The sequence below is a fragment of the Lithobates pipiens genome, unplaced genomic scaffold (genome assembly GCF_037356315.1).
Source record: "Lithobates pipiens isolate NorthernLeopardFrog02 unplaced genomic scaffold, aLitPip1_a1.2 Scaffold_16, whole genome shotgun sequence".
Classification (NCBI taxonomy): Eukaryota; Metazoa; Chordata; class Amphibia; order Anura; family Ranidae; genus Lithobates; species Lithobates pipiens.
In genome coordinates this window covers 97,824,696-97,834,126 of record NW_027507748.1, presented here as the reverse complement: position 1 = coordinate 97,834,126, position 9,431 = coordinate 97,824,696, and the positions used below count along the sequence as shown (strand labels likewise).

Below are 9,431 nucleotides of genomic sequence, written 5' to 3'. Positions count from 1 at the left end.
CATTTGCTTCGACCCTGGGGTATCAAGCCCAGAGGCTTGGAATTGCATGGATCCGCACCCCATGGCAGGATGGCCATGGGGGGTGGTCAGGAGGACCAAGACCAAATAGACAGAAAATATCTTCTGGACCAGAACCCCAAAGCATGTGATCTCAGTACCTTAAATACCACCTCCCAGAATACACAGCAGGAAAAACCCTCCCACTGGGCTGGTTCAGAGAAAGGGATGGCACTCAATACACCCAACTAGACTGCGTTCTACCACTTGCTGGAGGTGACAGCGACACCTGCAGCCCAGGAGAACTCAGTGCAATCCAGCTAGACTGGTACTGAAACCATAATTTAGCAAAATTAGCCCTAAAACCCAACTGTGATTTTAGGAATATTAATTTTCAAAATATATAGCGCATGCTCATCAGGAGCCGGCTCTACAAGAGATTTGCTTTCATTTTTAGTGCTTGGACAAGGCGGTGGCAAAGTGAAAGGTAAGCATATGCTACTGAGGAGGTCTTCATTAACTACTTCCCATCCGCCCATTGCCTATAAACGGTGAATGGGAAGCAGCGCCAATGTGGGTTAACGTACCTGTACATCGGCGGCTCCTGCCTGGCTCACAGAGGCTCACATTACCGCTGTGTCCAGCTGAGAGGAAGTTGTTTTACAAGGTGATTGCTGTGTCCATTCATAGCGATCACATAGTAAACAATGGAAAGTGAAAGTAAAGATTGGTTCTCTTTGCTCTCATTGTGAAAGCAGAGATAACCAATGCTGCAGCCTGTGAGTGTACAGCAGCCTGTCAGGCTGCTTGTACACTCATAAACTGCCGTGCCAGTCTGCCCCAGTGTAGTCACAATAAACAATGCAGCCAGCCCTGTCACCTTTCCCAGTGCTCACAAAAATACCACAATACACCATATCAATGCCCTGATTACCACCATACCAGCGTTCTGATCACCACCATACCCCATATCAGTACCATAATTATTTCCATTTGCCATACCAGCATCTTGATCACAGCCATACACCATGCCAGTGCCCTGATCACTGCAATTCACCATATTAGTGCCCTGATCACCACCATACCAGCATGCTGTTCACTGCCATACCACATATCAGCGGTTCTGATCACCTCATATGCCATATTGGCATCCTGATCACTGCCATAACCTATACTAGCGTTCTGATCATCCCCTATGCTGTACCAGCATCCTGATCATTGCTATTCCCCATACCAGCCTCCTGATTACTGACATAGTCCATACCAGTGTCCTGATAACCCCATAGGCCATACCAGCATCCTGATCACGGCCATACCTCATACCAACATCCTGATCACTTCCATACCCCATACTAGTGTCCTGATCACTGCCATATGTCATACCAGCGTCCAGCATTTTGGGTGCCTCAACTGACCAATTTTCCGATGTATATCCCCTGTTTGTAGACTTTATAACTTTCACATAGACTAAATAACATACACTGCTGTGGGTTATTTTTACCCCAAAAATGCAGAAGAATATATGTTGGCCAAAATTTATGAGTAAAGATTATTTATTTGCAGTTTTATAGCAAAAACGAATCAACAAAAATTTTTTTTTAAACATTTTCGGTCTTTTTTCATTTATATAGCAAAAAAAAAAAAAAAAACAGCAGTGATAAAATACCACCAAAAGAAAGCTCCATTTGTGTAAAAAAAAAAAAATGTCATATAGGTTCAGTGTTGCATTACCGTGCAATTGTCATTCAAATTGCGACAATAGTGAAAGATGAAAATTGGCCTGGACTGGAAGGGGGTAAAAGTGTTTGGACTTGAAGTGGTTAAAATGAACCAACTAATTTGCATTGTACATGTTTTTTTGGAAATCAAATAAGATATCTCCCCCCCCCCTTCATTTGATCAGCCTCCACCTCCTGCCAAGCTGGCCAGGTGCACCTCACATCCTCTACAAACACAGGCCCTGGGCATGGTACATCTGAATTAGTTAGCCATTCCACCATCTTTTCTGCTCATTATCTCCAGGCCTGAGACAACACAGTACATTGCCAATGCTCCTTCCTTCTTTGCCATTACTCTACTGAATCTTACAAGAACTATAAGTGTTTTGTACAGTCTTCCCATATAATCAAATGTCTCCAGTAGCAGCCCTCAAATTAGGTCCCCTCTAGCAGAAGTGTTCAATGACCTGCCCCCAAGGGCCTTGTTCCTAGCTTCTCTCTAGCCTACATCATGGCTCCTTGAATCCAGTCCTTCCCACACATCTCTAGACTCCACTCTAAGAAGGCATTTTATATAATTAAAACAGGGTGACTCGTCCCCTTGACACACCCCTAGGTGAAATGTTGGGTTTGCAAATGTCTTCTAATCTCTATTCACTTCCCCCCTCCAGAAATATGGTATACAACACTGAGCTATGCAATATAAACTAAACACTCCAATGGCAGGCAAAGGTTAAAATAATAGTCTCCAAAATGACTAAATGCTTGTGTACTGGTGGTTGTAGATTTCCTAGCGCTGAAAAGAACAGTGAAATGAAATGACACTCTAGGTGTAAAGTTCAAATAGCACTGGGATATATTGCTATCAGGGGTCTTTTTCATCAAAACTATAAAATATCTCCCAATGCAGGTTCTGGTATTCCAGACACCAGAGTGATCTAATGTTAAAAGCCACTGTTTCAGCCCCGGGGAGTCTTATTTTAGTATGTGATTGCTTACAGTCCCTGCATAAAATTAAGGAAAATTGCAAAGTCTAGGATTTAATGAAACCCTGATTATTGCTTTGCCCTAATGACCTAATATTTATAAGGAAGCATTTTAAAATGATATTGTGTTAGTAACAGCAAGCAGCAGACATCTGGCTGTCAAAGAAACTCCAGAAGAAAATACCGATCATATGCAAATTATTGCTATTTAATTTTAAAGGAATCGTTTATAGGAATCTACAGCCATTTTCTGGTCTTTAAGAGGGACTTTGTCATGCAGTACACTCATGCTGTGATCTCCCCCATCAAAAATATGCAGTATTTATTCATGGAAGAGTGAATGTCTTTGGCCTCCATTGCCTCTTGCATGTGTACTGGGCTGCTATGGTTTATTCTGTGTTTCGTGCCTAAGTGGTGTCATGATTGCTCGTTGCCACTATTGGATTGACCTGCCCTTATTGGCTACTTATTGTCCCTTTCTTGCCCACATGTTGCCAAAATTGTCTATTTCTTAATCACATATTGTTAAAAATGCCAATGCATTTCCATGTTAGGATTGTCTTTATATTGTCATAATTTTTTATTTTTTCTTAAATCCCGTGGAGTATGAAACACCCAAAAACTCAAAAAAAAGTGCACACACATAAAGAGTGACACAAAACGTGCAATGGGTGTTACACAGTCCTCCCCCCCCAGGAAGGACCTTACCCTGATCCTCTGGGGCATTAGGCTCCAGACGAGGACTGAGGTACTTCACTTGGGTGCATCTGGCCGAAACCAGACAGACCCCCTTTCTCTGGAAGGTCTGCCGAAACAGACCCACCCAAGTACTGGGTGGGACTCCCCCGAAGGGAGACCCCATGAGAGAGGGTGAACTAAGCCAGAAGGCCATGTCAACCCCCTCCCAAGATGTTCAGGGTTGGCCCGAGGACCCACCCCTTACTAATCACACAGTGACAAAACATGTAACACATTCAACAAAAAAAATACAAAAAAGTGACAAACACGAGGAAATTAGTAAAAGAAAAGTGGGGGGAGAAGGTAGTGGGAGATGTGAAAGTGACCATAGTGCACTACCTTCGACCAGGAATAAAAAAAATCCTCTGGTCCTAGCCAAAAAGCTCGGCACTAGAGGCAGGTGTGCAAAACATGCCTTCAGGGGCACATTCACTACAGGCTTTTCGTCCCAACCCTGACCAACAGCCCAGTCAGTGCAACCCCCATCCCAGCCAGGAAGACCTGGGGTTCTGAGAGCTTAGGGAGAGCCCCTAACCATAAGGCTCAACCACCACTCCAGTTGCTCCTACCTAATTACATTTAGGAAATACTAACGCCCCCCCCCCCCTCGGTGGGAAAGGGTGTTCTCTCCCGAAAAACTGACCGGAGCTAGGACCACACCAATCTAGGCCAGAAGGCCAGCGACCCAACCCTTCAGCCGGACCAAGTGGTTCTCCATCCTCATCAGGAGGTCTCCCTTTCGGCTATCTCTAACTCTAACCGTCCAGGTTGCCATTACACCAAGAGGTTTTGCATAGCCACTGCCCCCCCCCCCCCCCAATCCACCTTGCCGTAGATCAAGGATGGAAGCAAGTGCCACCTCCTGGCAACTGATAAGAACAGATACTACACTTGATCTTAGCCAAAAGGCAGAAAATCGACTAATGCCTGATTTCTGCCCATGTACAGTATTGTCAAATTTGAATTTCGTTGCCCATACTCACTACCACCATTTTGATGTATTTTTTATCCACCTACTGTCAGGGTAGCCCACATATTGCCACAACTATCTGTGTCCTGCCTTTGTGTGGGAAAAAGTTAGAGCTGTTTGTTTTGGGGGCCACTCGCATTCCCCCTTAAAGGCATGTCACTATGAAACCCCTAAACAGCATTGTACAAACCTTTTTAACATAAAATAACCCTTGAAACAACATTCAGGTATGAGGTAACCCTTGCCAATAGTTACGCTATCTATAGCAGGGGTCTCCAAACTTTCTAAACAATGGGCCAGTTTATTGTCCTTCAGACTTTAGGAGGGCCGAACTGTGGCAATTGGAAGTAGTAAAGGTTCAGATGTCTGTGGGAAAAAACAATGCCCCATCTTTGGTGTCTGTCTGTGGAATTTTGCTCCACCATTGGTGTTAGTGTGAGAAAATGCACCTCTTCGCTGATGCCATTTGGCAGAATTGTGTCCCATCATTGGTGTTACTGAGCATTGTTGGTGTCATTGTGAGAAAGTGTGCCCCATCATTGGGAGAAACTGCGTCCTATCTTTGGTGTCATTGGAAGGAATTGTGTCCCATCATTGGTGTCATTGGGAGGAATTTTGTCCCAATGCTGGTGTCAGTGGGAGGAATTGTGCCCCTTCAGTGATGTCATTGGGGGGAATTATGCCCCATTATTGCTATTAGTGGATAAAATAGTGCCTCGAGGGGTCGGATAAAGGAAGGAAAACATGTAGGAAAGCAGGGCGGGGGGGCAGTTTCTACTATGTGTCACTGTTTAAAGAAGAAACAAGCTATCAAGTTCCCAATAAAAAGAATAAAAGCAACACAGTAGTGTCCTCTGTCCCCTTCATATCACTCTCCCACTGTATTGTCCTCTGTGCCCCATAGCAGTGTTCTCTGCCCACCACCATAGTGTCCTATACCCCCCAGTGCAGTGTCATCTGGCCCCCCTTCCCCCACAGTAGTGTTCTGTACCTCCCAATGCAGTGTCCTCTACCCCATTCACATCACCCCCTCTCCAACGCAGTGTCCTCTGCCCCTTCACATCACCCCTCCCCCACTGAGTGGCCTATACCCCCCAATGCTGTGTCTTCTGTCCCCTTCACATCACCCCACCACTGTAGTGTCCTTCCCCCAGTAGTGTTCTGTACCACTCCAAAACAGTGTTGTCTGACCCCATTCATATTAAGCCCTCATTTAGTGTCCTCTGTCCCCCCTCCTATAACGTACCCCCACCCACATACACACAGCACTGTGCAGGTAGCACTTACTTACAAAAACCTCTGGGGAGTCACTTTAAACACTTAGAATTTGACTTTGAATTTGACTTTTAGAATTGTTCATTACTGGCCATTAGGTAAGGCAAGCGTTGTCTCATCAACCTGTCATATTGGACCATCAAATTAACTTAACAATTGGGCCCCGTATAGCTAAAATTTAGAAAGTAATACTTTGTGGCTTTGTAAAATTCTAACAGTGCTGCTGCTGACAATCAAAAATGGAAAAAGGGGTATATAACCTAACATTAAATAAAGTTACTTATGTTTATGATTCAGCAGTATTTCTTAAAAGCAGACAGCCTTTTTCCTTTTTTTCAGTGGGAACAGTGAGATTAAGACTGAAGAGGCTGCAGAAAATTAGGCTATCCTATCAAATTAAATAATTAGCTAAAGCTTACTAAAACAGTCAAGTGGAGGTCAGTGGTGGGACTTAGATCACAGAGAGGTTTCAGAGCCTTTGGCTTATTTTTAATCCTAAGACTTCAATTTATTACCAGTTATGTGTGATTTAAAAGTATTTAAGCCCTCTTATTTGTTCAGGGCTTTACGTGCGCCGAGCAGCTAATACACCACAACTGAATAAGCACAGGCCACACATGTTATCGCTCATCACGTCAGCAGGACGTATGACCTCAGCTACAGAACATTATTAAACAAAATCAAATACACCCGTGAAAATAAATGAAATCTAATTGCCTTCTGCAGGTTTTTTCCTGCCACCATTTTCATTGCTTCCTTTTTGTTTCAATATAGTGCTAATAATTTACATAAATATTGAGAAGACTTAAACCCACAAGAGATGGGTGGGCAGGTCTTTAAAGTGCACCTAACATTAGATATCTTTTTTTAAGTCTTGTGCATGCAAACAATGTGTAATGCTATTTATTACCTCTCACAGATATCACAATACTCACCCTGACAATGCCGTCATCTGATTTTCCTCCCTGAAGGATGGTATCATCTTTGTTCAGGCATCACCCAGGGTCAGCATATACAGTAGTTCCTGGACTGAGATTCTGGCTCAGAGGTGGTACAATCATATCAATCTTGGTATAAATAAAAAAAACTTTGGTATAAATGTAGAGTTCAAGATCAAAGCCGGGTTAGGTTTTATAATCCAAACAGTTATTTCCGAAACAAGTTGGAAAATCTTCCTCCAAAACCTGGAAAGATTTTTACAAAACCAAAGAATGTGTGGTAGTCAGTGGTGGCTGGTGCTCAAATTTTTGGGGGGCGCAAACAAACTGAATAAATGCTGAACCCCCCATCAATTGCAGTCTCATTGTGCCCATCAAATGCAGCCACTGCGCCCATCAAACTCAGCCACTGTGCCCATCAAACGCAACCACTGTGCCCATCATATGCAGCCATTGTGCCCATCATATGCAGCCACTTGTGCCCATCAAATGCAGCCACTTGTGCCCATCATATGCAGCCACTTGTTGCCACCGCCCCCTCCGCTTGTGTCTATGGTAGCACCCCCAACCCCCCCCCCCCCCAAGCGCGACTCTGACAGACCCCCTGGCACTTACCGCCAGGCAGCAGCTCCTCTCCGAGTGCACCAAAGCAGTGGCGACCTCCGTTCTAGCGTGTGTCTCCTCCATTCCTCTTCCGAAGCACCAGGCATCCAATAGGGTCGGCCTGGCACTTTGGCCAATCAGGAAACAGGTCTGACGCCCTGCCTCCTTATTGGCAGGGAGGAAGGTTAGTGTGAAAATAGTGAAAATTTATTTGCTATCATCACACAATTGGGTGGGATCAGGGCTCATTCTCTGCGCCCTGAGCCCACCCTATTTTGAAGCCTATTAGAGCCTCTGGCTCTAATCAGGTGCTTCAAAAAGTACTACCCCCTCCCGCCCCCACCATAGGAATCCATGCGTCTGGTGTCCTGAAAGGGGCGGCTCCCGTGAGCCCACAATGCATGAGCCGCCATTGGTGGTAGTGTACCAACAGATCCACAGTTCCTGCAAAAAAGTGGGGAATGAAGAGAGCCAAATTTGGAGAGTTGGTAGGGAGTATAGTACCAGTGTGTAACTATTTTTAGAGATATTTACCAGTGGTCTATACAACTAGATGCACTGTATAGAGACCTGGTGGCCGATTTCCATTTGTGCTACTGAAAATTGTGTTGATAGGTCAAATTCCCATTGAAGCATGGCAGAGTTTTTGACCAAGATTAGTTTCCCCTGCAAGAGGTTATAAAAAAGGGAAGTTGAATTACTAGGGTGTTTTGTTGATGACAGGGCTGTTCAGGCTGTGTCTGGGGCCAAATTGATGTCAGGAGGTAGAGTATTTAAGGAGTGAGTGATTTGTGGGTGTTTATAACTTTCCTTATATGAAAGTCCCAATTTATTATTTATTTACTCACCAAACAAGCAAAAAACTTGCCAGTCCAAAATTAGGCAAATAAATGAACTGATGGTGTGGACAAATTCCAGGCAAAGACGTTTGGATCACACTGGACACTGCACACTGGATCACAGGGGAATTTTTTCATGTTCCACTGATAAGAGAAAAGAGATAGCTGCATGGTGAAGTGCTGTGAGGCTCAATAGAAATTGCGCACTACGGCGCTACTTACAGGATAGGATGAGAAAGCAAACTTTCAGATAGGAAACTTCTGCGTTTGCCACTTGTATAGCGTGCGCTCCGCAGAAGCAGGAAATGGCGTCACCGGCTTCCGGCCGGCGGAAGATGGTATTTTACTGATTTTTAGAAGAAAGCTCCACCTAAAAAGGTGAAGCCAATAAGCCAATCATGATCAGAGGAAAAAAGGTTCACTCTAAGTCCTGCATAATCATCATGTTGGTTTGCATAGAATAAAACTTTATTTAACACAAAGAGAGAGCAAAAGGACAAAATCAAAGGCGTCCTTCCTCTTAGAATTAAAAAGATATATAAAATGAATATATAAAAATGAATTATATAAAATCTACATATACAGATATAAAAATAAATATAATTTATTACATTCCATTGTAATGGAATTAGGAACTTGATTTATACAAATTATAATGAACCCAAAATTATTTCTGTTGATCATCCAATCATATCAGAAAAAATATAAATAAAAATAAAATGAAAATAAAAATGAAATAGAAATATAAAAAAAAATACGAATAAAAATAAAATAAAAATGTAAATAAAAATAAAAGTAAAAAATAAAAAATAATACAAATAAAAATAAATATAAAAAAATAAAAAATAAAATAAAAATAAATATAAAAATAAAAATAAAAATAATAAAAAATTTATGAAAATACAAAAAAATAAATTATTAAACAAAAATGAATACCAAAAATGATGGATGAATACAGAAACAATTTACCAATTAGAAAGAAAACAATTTAAATCCAATGTTGATACCATGGGGGCTTAAAATGCACAGTCTATGGGTCCATTGTGTCTCGTTCTGAGAGATAGATCTTTTGAGATTGGAGCCCCTCCAATGTTCCTCCACTCTATTTATCCCACAGAATGTAAGGACACTGGGATCTCGCCCATGGAACAACCTGAAATGGTTAGAAAGGCTATGATGTTTGTAGCCCTTCTTAATCCTGTTCACATGCTCCTTTAACCTTACCCCTAATTGTCTGGTGGTCCTCCCCACATATTGGAGCCCACACAGACAAGACAGCAAATAAGTCACATGTGTGGTCCCACATGTGATGATTTTTTTGATCTCATATGGCCTCCCTGTGACAAGTGAATTGAACTGTGTGGTTT

At 42.7% G+C, this 9,431-nt stretch overlaps 1 pseudogene; it reads right to left on the bottom strand.

The window, feature by feature from the left end:
• Positions 1–4,220: 4,220 nt before the first annotated feature.
• Positions 4,221–4,360, bottom strand: LOC143986402 (U2 spliceosomal RNA; annotated as a pseudogene).
• Between the last annotated feature and the right edge of the window lie 5,071 nt (positions 4,361–9,431).